This window comes from Pseudorca crassidens, chromosome 21, assembly GCF_039906515.1.
Source record: "Pseudorca crassidens isolate mPseCra1 chromosome 21, mPseCra1.hap1, whole genome shotgun sequence".
Taxonomy (NCBI): Eukaryota; Metazoa; Chordata; class Mammalia; order Artiodactyla; family Delphinidae; genus Pseudorca; species Pseudorca crassidens.
Window position 1 is genome coordinate 11,188,519 of NC_090316.1, and position 20,625 is coordinate 11,209,143.

The 20,625-nt window shown below is 40.9% G+C and overlaps 1 long non-coding RNA gene across 1 annotated transcript in view; it reads right to left on the reverse strand.

Annotated features, from left to right (window-relative positions):
• The window catches only part of LOC137215915 (uncharacterized), a 144,954-nt gene that overhangs the window by 65,252 nt on the left and 59,077 nt on the right, over positions 1 to 20,625 (reverse strand). The window contains exons 3-4 of the long non-coding RNA XR_010939485.1: positions 16,448 to 16,611; positions 15,184 to 15,298 (exon numbers count right to left, since the gene is read on the reverse strand). This is a non-coding gene — a long non-coding RNA (uncharacterized lncRNA). The remainder of the gene's footprint in view (positions 1 to 15,183; positions 15,299 to 16,447; positions 16,612 to 20,625) is intronic.

Consider the following 20,625-nt stretch of genomic DNA (forward strand, 5'->3'; position numbering starts at 1 on the left):
ACCCACAAAGGTCAACAGTGAGGGGGTTGTGAGACTCTCTGTAGTGTTACAGTGAAGGCAGTGCAGTGAGATGGTTAAGAGCGTGAATTTTAGAGCCAGACAGAGTCTGGCTCTTCCATTTACTGGCTCTGATGTTATTGGCAAGATAGTTTTCCTATCTGTGTCTCAATTTTCCTATCTACGTCTCAATTTTCTTATCTATTAAATAGAGTAATAATTAGCATTACTGTGATTTTCCCAAAGAAACTTTTCTAGGAAATGCAGGCAAAAATAAAACAAACAAAAACTGAACGCAAAAGCACACAAGTAGACACACATACTGAGTCACAATTCCTTATCCTAAGACCACGAAGCCCAATCAAAAGGCCTGCTAGACCCATCTTACTGTTTTCCTTGTCTCAGTTTGTGTAGAGCACAGGTGTGGCAAATTCAAGTGATTACAGGGGCCAGACAGGTAAAATATATGGCACAGGTGGCCTAATGTTGGCATTTTAACATATAGGACTGTCTTCACTTCTACAAAGAGAGAAACTCTCTCCCACTTTTCTTGAATCATGTGGCTCTTTTGTTTCCCTAGTGTTGACAGAGACATGAATACAGAGAAATATTTCTCTCCCATAATCCATCCAACATTACAATAAAAATCATAAATGGCAAGTAACACTTGGCTGCAATGCTGGGGAGATAGTTGTAGGGTATGTGTGCCAACTGAAGAAGGCGGCCTTGAAAGGGCAGCCGCTATTCAAGTTTGGACAATTGTCGAAATACGGGAATACAGGTCCAGTGGATGCCAAATCGTTTCACTTTTTGGCAAGGGCCACAATTCTGGATTCTTATGTGAACTCTCTTGATATTTAAATATTGGCTTATATTGTTGAAAAATTGTTCTGTGGATAAAACAAAACATGGCTGAGGACTAAATGCTACTGCCTCTAATAAAACAAGGACTTTTTTCTACCTTTCAATCTCATTATCATTACTCAAAATTCTCAGCACTATCGATTGCATTTATTCATTCAACAATTATTACTGAACGTCTGCTGTGGATCCAGTGCTGTTTTATGTGCTAGGGATACAGCAACGAAGAACGCAAAATGCCTGCCTTGTGAAGCTTGCATTCTTGTGAGGTCTTCTGTGGGAGGCCTCAAAAGAGAAAGCCATTTGAACGAGACATAAAGAAGAGACGAAAGGAAACTTACTGATGTTTCAGAAGTTCCAGGTGATTGGTACAGAAGGTGCAAAGGCCCTGAGGCAGATGGATCACTTAGCAGAACTGAAGAACAGCTAGGAGGCCAGAGCACAGTGAGTAGGGACCAGTGTGGAAGGGCCTGTGGGCTATGGCAAAGGTTTGGATTTTGTTTGGATTTTGTTTCCAGCAGCAGATGGGAAGTCAATGGAAGAGTTTGAGCGGAAAAGTCACATGTTTCCATTTATATGTCATTAGGATTACTCTGGCTTTATTGAGAATAGATGGTAGAGAAACAACCTATTTATTGATAGATTGCTCTCAGAAGAGTTGAGGCTGAATCTTGGTAGCAGTCAATTGTGAAAACAGCTGAAACTGGCTCTTCAACTTAATGCCACTTTTCCCTAATCCTCCCCATTAAAGTAAGTGCTCCCTGTGGAAGAGGCCGTTTCTCTCACTTAAAGGCACATTTTAAAGATTCCCAGGCATTGTATTCTTTTTCCTCTCTAGAATCTTCCAGATCTCATAGCTTTGCACCTACCCTTCTACCCCTTTGAAAGGCTCTTTATGGATGTGACTCTCGGATAAAATGGACTCTTCTCTCCCTAAGCTCATTTTTACCCCAGGAAGCTATCTTGTTTTACTCTCCATTCCTTTTCTTATCCTTGGATTTTGGAATCATGTCTTAGCACCTGCGCTCCGCAGCCCCAGGCTCCACTTGGTCTGGAAGAGACCTGAGGGAGACTCTTGCGTGCTGAATGATATTTATTCCTGGCCGTCTCTTCTTCAGTCATCAAAAGGTGGGTAACTGCGCGTCTCTTACTCTCTTGATCACTACACCACCTCCGGATAGCGTTCCTGTTTTCCTTTTAACACGTGTTTTCATTTCCTCATTTCATTAAGAACACAAGCTCTGAAGACTATCAAGGTTCAAATGCTGGCTTTTTCCTGTTCGTGGGTCCCTAGGCAAGAAACTCAACCTCTCTGAGTTTCCTTCTGTGTTAAATTGGGGATACCAGGACTCATCTCATAGGACTGTTGTGAATATTAATTGAGTTAATACATGTAAAGTACTTAGAACAGTATCTGACACAGAGTTTTCTTTTAATAATGTTAATAATAATGTTAATAACTAATAATGTTAGTTATTGTTATTCTTATTGTTCCTTTTCCCTTTCATTATTTAGATGCTTTGAAAAGTATTGCATCTTTCAATGCATATTTAATGTGTGTACCTACTGCTCAATAAATCAGTATTTAAAACTAAAAAGAATAGTGTCATAGCTTACAGAGGTTTAAATATTCACTGAATGATATGATCACTATTAGCAAAACGTCACTTGAATTGAGTGACTTTTTTTTTTAACAGGAGGAAAAGAGAAGGATTTTAATTTAAATGAATCGAAGCTATTCTATTTCATAAGACCCTGCCAGGATACGTATGTAGCTTCAGAATTTTAAGTGGAAAGAGGCCACCTCCCATGAATCTACCTTTAGTATACTTATATCTGGCCCATGCTGGACAATTAGGTCCCTCATGGGGTATGGACAAAAGGGAGGTGGGGGATGGAATGGGAAGGAGGATGGATGCAGCTTTTTCTTTTGTCTTCAGAAAAAATAATGGCTCCAAGAGATCAGACTTAGTCTCCTTTTAAGGAGAAAGGTGTGGAGAGACAGAGCAGAGGGATGAAAGAAAGCTAGAAGGAAAAGGAATAGCCTGAATCACTTAAAAACTTCATAATGAGTTTTATAATTGGTATTTATTTATGATTTCCGTTCTCTAGGGAATTCAATGGGTAGAAATCTGGCATACAAAACAAATACAAGGCAATCTTTGCTTTTTATAGGATTCAACACAGGGATGCCTTTTAGGCAAAAGTTCCTTAGGTGTATTTAAAAGCGAACTCAAATTGCAGGAAAATCAGTGTGCAAACAGCTTTTCAGATCTCTCCTTTATTTATTAATTTATTTCATTGTCATCTTATCAAATGATAACTAAATCCTCTGGAAACCCTGTTACATCCTGAATCCTTATCTTCAAATTTCTGAATGAGCAATGATGAAGAGATTCAGGGAAACAGGTGATACCAGCATTTGAAAAGATTTTGAAAACGAGCAGGAAACTCACCAAGAGCTTGTTCATCCCTGATGGAGGGTTCATCCTGTATGAGTTACAGTGTAGACCCAACTAGACAATCATTTCAGGGGGTTTTACTTGTGGTGAAGTGAGACACAGCCCTTCTAAAGATCACTTTTCTCTGAGCCCTATTACCTGGACTTATAAATTTTCTCCCTTAATGTTATGTATATTTAAATAAAATGTTTATACATGTTTAAATGAAAATATACAGTTAAACGAAAACACATGATGAAACGGAAATACATGTGAAAATAATTGAGGCTGACCGATGGATTAACACCATCCAGACTCAATGCTTTTTAGGAGGTGGTTCAATTTTTCTATCGGTTCGTTTATAAATCTGCTGCTTCCAGTTGCAAAATGTAGTAATTTGGTTTAACCACTGGCCTGGTGTGCTACATCTTCCTCTGAGCTGAGCACTTTCCATCTCTGCATGTCTTCCTATTAAATATTTATTATCAAACAATGTTGGAAATCAGATGAGATTTTGCATCCAACTAAGACACAAATGTCCCATGCGGAGCTCCTCCCCTAATTAAACCTCCAGATACTGTCCTTGTAACGAACACTTGACTGAAGAACATGAAAGAACTACGAAAGTTTCCTGATTAGGCCAGAATGTATTTCCAATGCCATTACATTTTTTTTTTCTAAGTTGGTGAGAAACACTATTATGAACCTTTTTCTTTCCTCCTTTAATTCTTAGGTGATACATCAGTTGCCTTTGCTTCAATACAGGGTATAAAGGTGATACACTTATTAGAACAAACTTATTTTCTTTATTAATTTTGACTTTTATTTTTGGAGTGCTGAGATTAGGAGTAGAAGACAAAAGTATATTTCACATATGAGAGAATTTGATCAAACAGTCTTTTATTTGAGTTATAAAGGAAAAAAATTATTCCCTCTAACATTGGCTTTCCTGCCATGTGTTCACAGTGTGAGCCCAGATTCTCACCAAGAAGACATGATTAGAATGCCTTTTGAAGGGTAAGGTTAAGTTCATTCTGAAGTAGACATAACTCATTGGTCTGTTTTCTTCTCTGGCATTCTGGTAACAGCTCAACTGGCACCAAATCTACATTTGTAACTCTCCTTCCTCAAAAGAATCCCAGTTAGGGCCAGGAAGGTCAATGTATGGAGACCAGAGTCTTTGAAACACAATGACCCTCATGTACAAAACATTGTAACTTCCTCTATATTTTACATGATGGCATCTTACTCTTGAGAAAAATAATCTTGTTAAGTCATAGTAACTAAGGCTCCCATTAGGCAACTCAGCACGTAAATTCTCTACCAACTCCACATCCCTTCCCATTATGGAGACCAAGTGCAGGGGAAACCATGGGGAGAATGGCCTTTGGTCTTCTCTCGCACACGTGGTCCTCCCTACATCTCTGGAGGCATCCGTCACCTTGCTGGGTCTCTGCATCCCTCGGTGTTCTTTGCTGACGTCTTCTGAGACGTGGTGGTTCCACGGGTTTCCTTTGGGTTTCTTATTAGCACTTGCTGCTTATTCCAGGCTCTAACAGCCACGACACATTTTCTGCTGTCAAAATATCTCACAATGTAATGACTTCTAATCTTCATTCCAAGCCTTTATAATGGGGTCCAATAGCAGGATGGGTTTCATTAAAGACACTGAAGAAGATTTTAAGAAATTATTTTTGTTTACCGATCTTAGCTGTATGTAAATCTTGAGCTGCTTCACATGGTTACCCCTTTCTATGCATTGTCTTCTGCTTTAAATGAAGGCATCATTAATATTTTGACATTAGATACAGAACAGATGCCAGGCATAACTTTTCTGCCAATAGAGCCGATATTTGGGTGAATAAGAAATTGGCACAAAGTGATAAACAAGAAGTATCAGCCACTTTTCCTTCCTGCAAATGAAAAACATGAGTCCAGGGAAGGGGGATGGTACTTGAAGCACCTTTGCAGCCAACTGATTGCCCTGGAAATTAATGTCTTAGTGAAGCAAGTTTGGGTCAGCATTTCTTTAAGAAGGTCCAGGCTATTTTTCTATAATACTTGTATATATTTTTGCACATAGCAGATATTCAGTTTAAGCCTTTATTGTAATTAGCACTCTCAGTGCCTAGTACAGTGCCTGGCACATAAAAGGAACTCAATAATATTTGTCAAACAAGAGACGAACAAATGAATGGATAGTCATCATGCTGTTTCTACCTGGAGGTGAAGATGCTAGAATGAAGCCTTTGAGTTCAGCTTTTTCAGAAGTCAGGAAAATGGATGGACCTAGACATTACCATACTAAGTGAAGTTAAGTCAGACAGAGAAAGACAAATATCATATGATATCACTTATATGTGGAATCTAAAAATAGCACAAATGAACTTATTTACAAGACAGAAACAGACTGACAGACATAGAAAACAAACTTATAGTTACCAAAGGGCAAGGAGGTGAAGGGAAAATTGGGAGTATAGGATTAAGAGATACATACTACTATATATAAAATAGATAAAAAATGAGGATTTACTGTATAGCACAGGGAACTGTGTTCAATATCTTGTAATAAACTATAATGGAAAAAAATAAAATATATATATTATTTTAAACTAAATCACTTTGCTGTATACCTGAAACTAACACAATATTGTAAATCAACTATACTTCAATAAAAGATAAAAATAAATAAAAAATAAAAAGACAAGAAAATTTTAGAAAATGAAGGAAGAGAGGGAAAAGGGCATGAAAATCAGAGCAGAGAAGAAACATGACTCCATAACACAGGAGCTAAAGGAGAAATTTTTCAGATTTTTCTATGACATTCACGGTTTACTTATTATTCTTAGAAAGCTTTGGCTCTCTCTATAAAAATGTCTTGTGACTCTTCCTCTATTACCTATGTCTTGCTCTCTTTATTTTGTTGCCTTTGTTAAATTTTCCCTTTCATGCCTAGTTGCTTTTATCTTTCAACAGCTCAAGAGCAAAGAAAATCAAGGAAGCATATTAAGGACATTCAGAATTGCAGGAAGAAGAGAGCAGAGAGGAAAGGGTTGTCCTTGCCCACTCCTTTCAGAGATGTTCCAACGTCAAATATCCTGCTTTATCAACACACAAGGATGCTTCTTTTAAACTCAAAGAGGCATCCACATTCATGTTAATCCTTGATTATAAAGTGCTCTCCTTCAAGGGTCAGCAGAAAGCAAAAATCCAAAACAAAAACACCACTCTTTTTTTATACTGAGATCTGGAAAAGCACTCCCCCCACTCCCCATCCCCCCACCCAAAGGTGGAAATTCTCTAATGATGACAGGAAACAATAGTTCCCCTTCTACTGGTCTTGGTATTTACAGACTCCTAAGGCCCGAGGCTGGGGGCAGCCCCTTGTAGGCAGAAAGGTGACTTTTGAGGCTCACAGTTCTCTGCAACCCTTCCTCACCAGTTCACTGCTCAGACAGCACCTGCACTAAATATTTTTATGCCAAGGCCATGAAAATCCAGGGAGTGCAGCCGTCCTCAAAATTTCTCATTTCTTTCCTGCCATGGCAAGGTCACTAGGTGGCCACACAAATGGCTGTGGGATAGACTGCATATGGCAGGACAGGCAGAAAACAGGAAAGGGATTATATCGAAATGGCATCGAGGCCCTTATAGAGACTTCCTTCTTACTAAGGCAATTCACAGAGGTCCTTCAGCACAGGTCAAGCAAATGGGCTTCTTTGCAAAATTCTGAAAGCTTTTCCCTTATCCACCCTTGGTTCTGCCTACTGTTTTAGGAGTGTGTAAACATGTGGTTTTACCTCTTGGTTTCAGAAGAACAGTGCTCTTTCCTCAGAGTGTAATGCTCTCTACTCCACGCTTGTCAGCTCTGTGAATCTCCAATCTCTAGGAACCTGTTTCTTCCTGAAGGTGCAGATGATCTCTGCTCACCTCATGAAGTTGGTATAAATGTCAAAAGGAAATAATAAATGGGGGGGGTGCTTTCCAAATCTACACAAAGGGCAAATGTATGTGATGAGTATTGATTCTATGTGTCACATTTTTTTTTCCCCTAGAATTTTTCAAAGGCCAAACTGGATGCTGCTGGTATCAACCTGGGGCTCGATCCTAATTTACACAAATGAGACCCAGGCCCTACCATGAAAGCTACTTGACTGAAAAGTTCTCTCTATGTAGAGTTCCTGAGCAGAACTACTACTTCAAAGGACAAATTTCACTGGACGAAGAGGAAAGCTACAATACCCCTAAGAAATAAGTTACAGCAAATTCTTGCTCCTGGTCAACTGATAGAGGATTTTCTCAAGCTTTTAAAATTGCCTGTTTCTCTAATATTCAAGCCCTCTTTTCCATTTTCCTTTAAAAACATTTTCCTCCTAATGCTTCTTTTTCAGTTTCACATTTTTCAACTTTACATTTTAAGTTCCTCATTCTATTCTCCATCCTTAATCCATTTTTCTTTTACATATTTAACTTTTTATCTCTTGGACTTTAGCCTCTTATCTTAATTTTTTTATTTTCTTGACTTTCATGTGTTTCTTTTATCTCATTGGCTTCTTGCTCTTTATCTTTTATTTTACATCTCATCTATTTTATCTTATTATTTTTAACTTTTTAATTTTATTGGAATTTGAATTTTTTTATTTTTAACTTTGACTTGATTCTTTTTATACTCTCAGTATTTCAGTTTTAATTTCCACTGGACCATTTACCATACAGTCATTATTCTTAAAGAGTAAAAAAGTAAGTCTTTCTCCTTTAAGATTTATTCTTATTTTTAAATTTGTTTTTATAATGACTGGCCAGGAGGATGGCTGAAGGTGAGGTGGCATAAATGAGAATCTGAACCTGTGATTTCCTCTGAACTGTTTCTCAAGGCTCCCTTAGAGGTGTTTCACTGGTTAGGCTGAGTTAGTCACACAGCTTACACAGAAAATCAAGAGAGCTGGAGGCTGAGCCTTCTCTTTTCACATCAGTACATATGATTTACCCAAGGGATGTTGCTTCCCACCACTGATCCCTCCAGTGCCTACATGAGTTTTGGTGTGCTCATAATCCCTAAGAATAAAACTTTTTTTGGCTGACTTACCTGGAAGACCCAAACCCAGACCACAACCCTATAATCTTCCCCATTTCCAGTATTAAACCCACTTTGGGTCAGATGAACAGAGATAGAGATGGAGCAATGTACTCTGCTGGGAATAGCTGGTTTCAAAGACCTAAGATGCAGAGCAAGCCCAAGAGCTCTATTTTCTAAAATTTAGGAGACTCCCTAGAGCATTTATTATCTCTCTCAGATGATGACTGGTTGAGAGATGAAAGACAAAGATCTATAGGTGTCATTTTCTCAATAAATCTGATATTATTTGTGTCCAAGAGGTGAGATTTTAGAACAGTTAATATTCTGCTCTCCTGACTTTAGAATTTATTATCTCATTGGCTATCAAGGAAAAAAAAACTATGACATCTCTGTCATCCTGAAGGATCCTACCATTGAATGGCCCATGTCATATGACCTGAATCTGTTCATCCCTTCCTTAACTGGTTTCCTACAAATGAAGAGGTGATTTTTTCATAACAGTTATATTATTCTTTTAAGGATCTTAGCGCTGGTGAAACATATGATTTTTGATAATCTTTTACTACTTAGCCAACATAATCCATGGTAGAGTTAATAACTTCTGCTTTGGAAGCCACTGGGGATTGATGAGGAGAAGTGGTAAATTTCCTAAAAGCCATTATTTGAGAGTTACAGATATGCTTTCAATATAAAATCTCTCATCAAAGTCAGTCATGAACTTCAGTATCATAAGTCATTAGGGAAATACAAATTAAACCACGATGAGATATCACTCATCAGAAAAGCTAAAATTAAGAAATGATAACACCAAATGCCGGCAAGGATGCAGAGAAACTGGATCATTCATACATTGCTGGTGGGAATGTAAAATGGTGCAGCCACTCAGAAGTAAGGCAGACAGAGAAAGACAAATATCGTACAATATTGCTTATATGTGGAATCTAAAAAAAAAAAAAAAAGATGCCGGTGAACTTGTATACAGAACAGAGATAGACCCTCAGACATAGAGGACAAATTTATGGTTATGTTGTGGGGAGGAGAGGGAGATAAATTAGGAGTTTGGGATTGACATAAAGACACTACTATGTATAAAATAGATAGCCAACAAGGACCTACTGTATAGCACAGGGAACTATACTCAATGTTTTATAATAGTCTATAACAGAAAAGAATCTAAAAAACGTGTGTGTGTGTGTGTTTATGGCTGAATCACTTTGCTGTACACCTCAAACTAACACAACTTTGTAAATCAACTATACTTCATTAAAAAAAAAAATTTAAAAAAATGGTGCAGCCACTCAGGAAAGCAGTTTGGAAGTTTCTTCAAAAAACTAAATATGGAATTCCCATACCACTCAGCAATTGCACTCCTATGCATTTATCCCAGAGAAATGAAAAGTTATGTTCACACCAAATCCTGTACACAAATGTTTACAGCAGCTTTGTTCATAACAGCTGTAAACTGGAAACAACTCACATGTCCTTCAGTAGGCAACTGGTCAAACAAACTGTGGTACAGCCAGACCATGGAAGACTACTCAGCAATGAAAAAGAATGCACTACTGAGGGCAGTGTGAGGGCTCCCTGTGATGATGGAAATGTTCTGTACGTTGACTGGATCAATGCCAATATCCTAACTGTGATACTATAATTTAGTTTTGCCAAATATTTCAACTGGGAAGAACTGGGTAAAGGGTACATAGAAACTCTCTGTACTATTTCTCATAACTGTATGTGAATCTATGATGATCTCAAAATAAAATTAATTAAAAAAGTAAATATGTACTCAGTGATGAATACAATTTAGTGGTATTAGATGTACATAAGTTAAGTATTCAAAAATATTTCTATGCTGGAGTTTGGTGAATCAGCTTTGTCTTCACGGATTGGGCTCAGGTCTAATTGACGTTTCCTATTCTGGAGCCTGGGCCCACGGTAATGGCTGAGGCATACAAACACCAGTGGAAAAATTTAAGGCCACTTGCAACCTAAGCTTGGAACTGGCACTGTCACTTTTTCTTCATTCAATCAGCCAAAGCAAGTCACAATGTCAAACCCAGAGTCAAAAGGTGAGGAAATACATTTCACTTCTTAGTGACAGGAACCATCAAATAAGATGTCTAGAGGGAGGGATGAAGAATTCATTAATGCAATCGTCCATGTATAGTAACAAGAGTGAAGGCAGAGTAGGCAGGCACAGATTAAGGTAAGTGAAATGAAGTAGATGTTATTTTCTCATTGTTTCTATTTCCTCAGAAAAATAAAAATCAAAGTCATGAGCAAAGATTGAGAATGTTTTAAATGCTTGTAGAAAGAGAAGATACCAATGGTCCCAGGAAAGGGGAGAATCCATGGACCAGAAATATAATACAACTACTGAGCTGAACACATGGACAAGTTCAAAGTGAGACAGCTCGGCATGGACGTGTTTCCTCCGAGGCTCATCAGCTGGGCGGATGCTGCAAATGATTAGCCTGATGGCTGCACTTAGCCAGGTTTGGGATTTTGCCGGGGAGTAGAAACAAGTGAGTAGAAACAAGAAGGGAGTTAAGGACACATGCATGGAACATGGAATTTAAGCTGGGTAAGGAAGGAACCAATGACATTAAAGGAATGGGTTGCTGTGAAAATTTAATACGTTCAATGGACTGAAGATCCCAGTAGGGTCAAAGAATTGTAAGAGTCAGGGTGCTTAGATGAAGTGAGCTCAAAAGACAGAATGTGGAAATCAGAAGGTGGGATGCTTGAAACTGAGGAGATGGAGGGAGTGTGGTGATTGGTAAAGTCAAGATATAAGGTATAACTATCTGAGAAAGTGGCTGAGGTTGGGTGAAGTGCAAGGTCACTAGAAGAGAGGAAGGTCAGGGTCTGAGACAATAAAGATTTTGAAGGGTCAGAATTGAGGCTATTAAAAATCACCCAAAATCGTCCTGTGACTAGTGGTTGACAGCATGAGCCATGAGCTGAAAGAGTCAGGGAATGAGAGTGAGAAAACTGGGGTGTAGAGGTGACCTCAACTAGGAGGCATGGAGACCAGCAGAGTTCGCATTAGCTTCAAAGCTAAAAGCCTTTACAGCATCTGGAGGACTATGGCCCGAGAAGATCTTGAAGGGCAAGGAGGACACAAGTACACATCCTAGCCCAGGGTGAGAAAATGGGTGGGAGACAGACCAGCTGCCAGCAGAGAGAGCTGCCGGAGACAAACAGCACTCTCCTCCCTGAGCCAAAAAGAACAATATGGAACCGAGGCATTCAGAGAAGGGTCTGAAAATAAAGGAGATGTAGCTGATGAGGGATCCTGAGTTTCAGAGGGCACCGTGGAAAGGTGGCAGGCATTGAGAGAGGGTGGAAGATGCGTTCAGATTTGGGGATGTTGCGGGACCAGAGTCCAGAGCGTGAGCGAAAAGCTGTGAGTGCTGAGTTTCTTGGTAGCAGTGGGTGATGGTAGCAGACAGGGTCAGAGGGACTGAAGGGGTTCCTCTTCTGGTGGCGGCGGGGGCGGGGAGTGTCCCAGGAGACTGAACGGAGCCCTGCACAGAGCCAGGCGGCCCTGACTTCCCTCCTGCCTATGGCAACTTGAGGTCAAGGGAAGGGTATTGACAGTGGGAGGAGATCCCCGCCCCCCTCCCAGGTCTTCTTTCACCCTGATAACAAATAGTCTGGATTAGAGACCACCCGTTAAGTTGTAACGTTGGTATGGCTGCCTGGAATCCATCAGCGCTCATTAGTTAAGACTTGAGAGGTTAGAGGAAGGAGAAGATTCAGATGTCCTGGGGGAATTTCAAACTCTTTCCCTGTTCTGTGGTTAACCAAGGACCTTTAACTCTGCCTTGAAAAAGGATATGAATAGACAATCCACTAAAGAAAGACGACCAAGAGCCCATAAACATAGAAAAAAAAAAGTTTAACTTCTCTATACTCAAACACATGCAAATTAAGAATACAAGGAGATAATGGTTTTCAGCTGTCAAATTAGCAGTGATAAAAATAATTATAACATTTAAAACTGGTGGAGTAAGGTCACAAGAGCAATATTATAGCTACCAGTATAAATTATTGTAACTTTTTTGGAAAATAGCAACATTCTTTTAAGCCTTAGGGCTTCCGTGGTGGCACAGTGGTTAAGAATCCGCCTGCCAATGCAGGGGACACGGGTTTCAGCCCTGGTCCGGAAAGATCCCACATGCCGCAGAGCAACTAAGCCCGTGCGCCACAACTACTGAGCCAGTGCTCTAGAGCCCGTGAGCCACAACTACTGAGCCCACATGCCTAGAGACCGTGATCCGCGACAAGAGAAGCCACTGCAATGAGAAACCCGCACACCACAACGAAGAGTAGCCTCTGCTCGCTGCAACTAGAGAAAGCCCACACACCGCAATGAAGACCCAAAGCAGCCAAAAATAAATAAAATAAATTTTAAACACTTAAAGAATGCACATCTTTTGGTCTACTAATATTACTTCTAAAAATCTATCTGAAGAAATTTATCAGAAGGTTTGAAATGTTTATAATATAGAAATGTTTCCTTCTACATAATTTGTAAGAGTTAAATTAGAATAAATATATAAATTAAAAATTAAAAAAAATTTAAACTTTATGGCCCATTTCTTTTGGCTGCGGCCACCTGGCAAGCGGGATCTTAGTGACCTAACCAGGGATTGAACCCATGCCCCCTTCAGTGGAAGCATGGAGTTCTAACCACTGGACCGCCAGGGAATTCCCTACGGTCCATTTCTATGATGGGAAACCATGAGACCATCGAAAATCATACTTTCAAAGAGGTATTAATGAAATAAATACACACTCATAAAATATTTTGTTAACAATGTAACAACTTTGTTAACAATGATATAACAAAAACAAGACAGCATGTGTATTCATAATTGGTTCTCAAAATTGGTATAGATCAGGATCACCTGGAGAATTTATTAAAATCACAGACGTCCCGGTCCCATCCCATACCTACTGAATCAGAATCTGAAGTTAACTGTGAAGTAGGAATATGGACAATTACAGTAAAAAAACCACATGTTTTTAAGAGGAACACAGTGCTTTTATAATCAGGAAAAATGCAGTAAATCTCATTTGGTATTCTGGCCCTTGAAAACAAGGTCTCCCTTCCAACTCATTATCAACAGATTGCTGATGCTCTAACATCAGTTCTGTCCTCAGAACACATCAGTCAACAGGAGACTTTTGTTCTAGACAGAGTTAAGTTTAAGAACTAGCAGGTAATAAAATAAAACAATATATATTGGGCTTCCCTGGTGGCGCAGTGGTTGAGAGTCCGCCTGCCGATGCAGGGGACGCGGGTTCATGCCCCGGTCAGGGAGGATCCCACATGCCGCGGAGCGGGTGGGCCCGTTAGCCATGGCCGCTGAGCCTGCGCGTCCGGAGCCTGTGCTCCGCAACGGGAGAGGCCACAACAGTGAGAGGCCCGCATACCAGAAAAAAAAAGAAAAAAATATATATATATATTAACACTGCAAAATACTAAGAACGCCTCTAGGATTTTTATTCTACTTAAATTTTATTGTAAATCTCAAAAACATAAAACCTCAGGTGTAATCACAATATGCAGTAAAATCCAAGACTTTGGTTGGACAACAGATCTGGGATGGGAGTGATGTAAAAGTACAGATCCTAGTGACACAGAGGAGATGGTTTTCCCAAGCTTCACAAAGCAGGCCGACTGCCCCGAACTTCATAAAGCTAAAGCCACCTTCTGACTAGGTGCTGACAGTATTTGTTTATTTACATGATTGGAAGAAAACTCAACAAACTTAAAAAAAAAATATGGAGTTGATTTCCTGCTCTTACACCTGTCTAAATACCACTCTTCATGGTTGATGGACACACATCCTCGCCAATTTATTTACCTTAAAAAACTCCACAAACATCATCTGGTTTGCTAGAATCCATTGTAGAACTTATCAATTTTGTTTTTAAATAAGAATTTATCAATTTTTTAATAAGCCAACCTTATTCCTCCTAATTGGCTGCCATAGCTCGTTAAGTATTCCATATAAAACATTTGCCAGTTCTCTTACTGATCCTTGCGTTGTTCATTCTAAGGCTGATATTCTGCACAAGAGGGAAACAAGCTTGATGTACAGTTATATTGCTGTTGACCCCCAAGTAATGGCACTATTTATCACCCTACGTAGAAATCCGCTGGAAGAAACTAGGCTATAGCTGTTACTGACCTTTCCACTTTCTTCGTCTCTGTTGACATCAATTGTTGCCAGGTAAACTGCTGCAGCTCAATATAAACTCTAGTTATGAATTATTACTGTTCATACAAAACCTTTATCATAATATTAGACGAGCTATATCAGATAACCATTCAATATTTAGCAATTAAAAAAATGGAGATGTGTTTTGCACCTCCATTCTTTAATCTGTTCCTCAATAACTAGAAATCGCTCTTGAATAAAATGGATGTATGTCGACACAGACGTAGAGAACAGGCTTGAGGGCACGGCATGGGGAAGGGGAAGCTGAGACGAAGTGAGAGAGTGGCATGACATATACACTACCAGATGTAAAATAGATAGCTAGTGGGAAGCAGCTGCATAGCACAGGGAGATCAGCTCGGTGCTTTGTGACCACCTAGAGGGGTGGGATGGGGAGGGTGGGAGGGAGGCTCAAGCCAGGGTGGGGATATAGGAATATATGTATGCATGTAGCTGATTCACTTTGTTATACAGCAGAAACTAACACACCATTGTAAAGCAATTATACACCAATAAAGATGTAAAAAAAAAAAAAACTCAAAGAAAAAAAACATGGGTGTACGTCACTTACCACAGAGAAGAAAAAGATGTTACCTTCTCTTCTATGCAGATTATACAGATTTTTGTCAGGAGGGATTGGCCTTAACAGACAACTGGCTTTTTATGTCAACTGCTGACACAAGTGGCTGCAAAATAAATATTACAAAACCAATTTAATGATGGGTATATGATCCCTGATATTCAAGTGACTGGAAATCAATATAGGTTTCCTTCTCTTTTCGAAAGTTCACTTTTTACCACTTTGCTTTCACCAAAGACCAGCATCAGTACCTGTTTTCTCTAACTGAAAGAAATCAGAAGAGGATTTGCGCTTTTATGAAAAAAGGTGAAAATTGAAAATAGCATTCAGCATTTGTTTTGTGGCAAACTGTTATACAGAGGCAGCGGGCACCCCAGGCAGGGAGGGTGGCCTCATCAAGCTCCTTCCCAGGGAACTACACTCAGCATCCCAGCATCCAGCCGCCGTAGCTTTGAAAGGTGTCTGTGGGCATCTGTGCTTTATCTTGATTTATTTTGTGTGTCATTAGCAAGACGTGTCCTAAGGTAATTGCTTCTTTACTTTGCACCATTTCAGCTTAGGAGAGGTTTCATAGGAACATTCTGCCTTCCAATAGCGGAGAAAAACTGTAATTGTATTTAGTGAGTGAATTCATTTCGTTAGCTAGGCTTATATTTTCAACCAATATAGCTTAGAGAGTACATCAGGAAGTTATATGGCCCAAGGTAAAGAAACCATGGAGGGGCAGCTTATAATATTTGGGGAGGCCCTCTTTATAAAATAGTATAAAAAATTAGGTGTAAGTGTGAACGTTTACTTAGACAAGAAAAAAAAGTCGCAACAAATTACAATTCAGAATAAAAAAGGCCAGCAAATTCCACAGGCTTTACACGTTTTCAGGCTCTTTCTAGAGCCTTACAAGGATCCTGCAAATCAGGAGCAGTGAGACTTAATACTCATTAGCTTCTTGGTATAGCCACCTGCATCCCTGGGAGCTTTATCGAAAAAAATAAGAATAATGATGCAGCACGTGGGTTTGTCTGCTTTAAATAGTTTCAGACCTAAATGATCATAGTCATAGGATTTAGAGGCAAATACGCAGTTTATCTGGTGTTTGACTGTGGCCACAGGAAGCTACTTTTCAGAGAGAATGGTGGTCTTTGTGCCGAGTGTGTTTAGGAGGTCTCTGTGAAGCAAGAGAGAGAGCGCTTAAGAGTATGGATGTGTCTTTTCCAGATTCTCACCTTTTATAAGAGGATGTCAGCCCAAAGCTTACCTTAGCAGTTAAGAGCTAAGGCTCCACTTCACTGTTCTCCAGACTCTTGTCAGGAAGTTCACTGCCCTTAAGGCTTATCCACAGCTTGCTTAGTGGGGGCAATGTTTATTCTTCACTCTCTGGAGCAGGTACATCCAATCCATTCCTCTTGTAACACTGATCACCTTTTCAGAGCAAGGAATGGAGACGCTAACTGAATTGGTGTCACCTGGGGTCATTATTTATTAGCACTTAGGGTCAAGCTCCTGGGCTGCACCCTCAGCTACTCTTTTCAAATCTGTGCTTTCAGACAGAAATATTTTTTCCAGATATTCTTATTTCTATCACACTCTACGTACTCCCCCCAGAGCCTAAAGACTTTTAGTAAATTCTACCTTCTGCAACCTGGGGCCAGATTATCTTCATAATCTGTAAAACAATCATACCATATTTTTTAAGAAAAATTCAAATGCCCCCTTTGTATGCAGAATCAACTATAAATTTCCTAATTTTGGAATTAGTATCCTTTCATCCTTATGTACTCTTTCATCCAGCTGAGTCATGAACTCCCAGACTTTGCCCTACACTTTCGCTCAGCGTTCATCTTCACCTGTTTCAGCCATAATGTTCCTCTTCCCGTGTGTGGCTTACCTTCAAGGTATAACTAAATTTAAACCTTTCTCATGAGTGTTCTTAATCATCCAAAGCAGAGTTAATTTCTTTCCTGTTCGTCCACTGACTTTTTTTTTCTTGTGCGTGTGTGTGTGTCTACTGTATACATATTACAATTTCCTTGGGCTGTGTCTGTTTCTTTCTCTTCCATGACTATGTGCTGGCACGGTGAGCCCATAATACTCAGCACACTTTCCTACACTAGGTCAGCACACACTAGGTATTAGGAGGAAAGCTCTTGCCAAATGACTTGAGATGAAAACAGCTCCCCTCTCTCAAGCTTGACCTCTGAGAGGCTTGGTGAAGTTAGGGGGAAATTTAGAATCAATTAACCACTGACCAAATCCCGACTCTGCCATTATTCACAAACTGGGTGACCCTGAGAAGGTAAAGTAACCTCTCAAAGCCTCAGGTTAGTCATGTGCACAATGGGTGGAATATTTACTTGCAAAGATTATTGTGTGGGTTAAAGGTAACGCTAGTAAACCAAACAATACGTGTCTGATTAACGTGGCTGTTTTGCCACTGTTTCACTCCCTCACTTCGCGTCCCTGTCATGAGGATTGTGACTCTCCAGAGTGGACATCATGTCTGCACCTACTTCAGTCCTGAGCCCCGGGAAGATGTGTGGGATTTACTTGCCTTCATTCTATGTCTGAGTCAAGACCATCTTCTTTAATACTGATTCCCTCAAAAGAGCTTTACCATTTCTCATGATAACTGAAAAACAATGTTATGCTGACAGGCTATGAATTGAATCTCAGGAGGCAAAAAAATGGAAGGAAATTCAGCAAAGACAAGGCTCTGAAGCTGTAAGAGCATTTAATTCTGCCACCATGAACAGCTGTGTGTGAAATCCCTTAACTTTGCCAATACGCACCTGGTATCTTTAGTTACTGTCATTCCCTTACCTGACTTCTTAAAATTTCCTTTCCTTATGGCTGGTGTTTTACCAATGCCTTGCGGGCTGAAGACTAGCTGAAGGGTGAGTGATTAGGAACTAAGATTCACAGTGTTTCCTTATACCATGTAAAGGTCAGCGACTATATTCTCTTATACATAGATAAATTTCATCCACGTACATAGAAATAAACCAGTGAGCCAACCCTCTTGGGGATGACTTGGCTGCTGAAAAGAAGTACAGCAAAACAACAGTATACATGTGTGTGTACTTTTTTTTAACAGATTAAAGACATCTCAAAGTATCTCATAATAATGAATTTCTTATTGCCAGCCCAGCCCACTCCATGTGAATGAGGCAAACTACCTATACATGGCACTACATTTCCTGAGTCGGAGAGATCAAACGTTTTAAATTTAAAAAAATTTTTACATTTTATCTTTATGAGGCTGAGAGACTGTGTAAGACCCTAAAATATATCATATGATCTTTCCCTCTTTTTTTTTTTTAAGTTCTAGTAATCTACTCTTAATAGCCCACCTAGGGAATAGGCTTCTGTGAAATGATTTGTCAGGAAATGGTGTGCTCCAGGTGCGTCTAGCAGCAAGTGGCATTCCTGTGAAGCAGCTGTAGTTCTCTGAGGAGCATTTCTCATCCAATTGTAGATATCCTGTGGTCTAGAAATGTGGCCATGTGTACCCTTTAATATCCAACCATACCATTCCTCCTTCTCTCCCTCTCTTACCCTCACGCACACTCGCTCACACAAACACATACTGACACAGGCACGGCGGTTCTCTTTCTCCACACTGGGGAGGCCTTACCATTTCTCCAATTACATATAATAAGGAAAAACATTAACATAACAATGGAAAACAAGTTATGACATGGCCAGGCATTTCCTTAAACTGAAGGAATATCTTCTCCTTCAGAACAAATATTCATCTGTGTGATGTGTTTCGGCCTAGGGTGTTGTATTAATTGATACTAAGAAATTTAATACTTGGAACTTCTGTTTAACTGAACAAGATGGCGAAGCTGAATCTAGCCTCTGTACCCTGACACCGAATTAAATCTCTGAGGCAGAGTCTGGGTGAAGTAGAAAAGAATAGCTTTGTTGCTTTGCCAGGCAAAGGGGGCCACAGCAGCCTAATGCCCTCAAAACTGTGTCCTGACCTGGAAAGGGTAGTGAGGAGTTTTATAGTAATGGTTCAAAGAGGGCGTGATCAGCTCCTTCGTTCTTCTGACTGGCTGGTGGTGAGGTAAGTGGGAGTCGGCATCCTCAACCTTCTGGTTCCAACCCATCTGGGGTCTCTGTGCTTGTGGGCAGCACACAGTTAACTTCTCCCACCTGGTGGGGGATTCAGTATCTGCAAAACAGCTCAAAGATGTTCTTGTCTGTATCCCTTGAGGGGGAACCAGGACCTGCCCCAAGGCTGCACTATTGTTTCTTGACTGCTCCTCCCTTGTCTCTGCATCATCCCCTCCCTTCCCTAATTAGCAACTGTTTGAACCTGCCCATTGGAGCTCAGGGAAGGGCATGGAGGCTGAATGAAGCCTATTTCCTGCAATCAAGAAAAGGGGAACAGAGGAGGAGCTTCAAGATGGTGGAAGAGTAAGACTCGGAGATCACCTTCCTCCCCACAGATACACCAGAAATACATCTACACGTGGAACAACTCCTACAGAACATCTACTGAACACTGGCAGAAGACCTCCGACCTCCCAAAAGGCAAGAAACTCCCCCACGTACCTGGGCAGGGCAAAAGAAAAAACAGAGACCAAAGAATAGGGATGGGACCTGCACCAGTGTGAGGGAGCTGTGAAGGAGGAAAGGTTTCCACACACTAGAAGCCCCTTCACGGGCAGAGACTGTGGGTGGTGGATGCGGGAAGTTTCGGAGCCACGGAGGAGAGAACAGCAACAGGGGTGTGGAGGGCAAAGTGGAGAGATTCCCACACAGAGGATCGGTGCCGACCGGCACTCACCAGCCCGAGAGGCTTGTCTGCTCACCCGCCGGGGTGGGCAGGGGCTGGGAGCTGAGGCTCAGGCTTCGGAGGTCGGATCCCAGGGAGAGGACTGGGGTTGGCTGCATGAACAGAGCCTGAAAGGGCTAGTGCACCACACCTAGCCAAGACGGAGTCCGGGAAAAAGTCTGGAGCTGCCGAAGAGGCAAGAGACTTTTTCTTGCCTCTTTGTTTCACAGTGTGCAAGGAGACGGGATTAAGAGCGCCACTTAAAGGAGCTCTAGAGACGGGCGTGAGCTGCGGCTATCAGCACGGACCCCAGAAACGGGCATGAGATGCTAAGGCTGCTGCTGCTGCCACCAAGAAGCCTGTGTGCAAGCACAGGTCACTCTCCACATCTCCCCTCTCGGGAGCCTGTGCAGCCTGCCACTGCCAGGGTCCTGTGATCCAAGGACAACTTCCCTGGGAGAACACACAGCGCGGCCCAGGCTGGTGCAATGTCACGCCGGCCTCTGCCGCCACAGGCTCACCCCGCATCCTGTACCCCTCCCTCCCCCCGGCCTGAGTGAGCCAGAGCCCCCGAATCAGCTGCTCCTTTAACCCCGTCCTGTCTGAGTGAAGAACAGACGCCCTCAGGCAACCTACATGCAGAGGCGGGT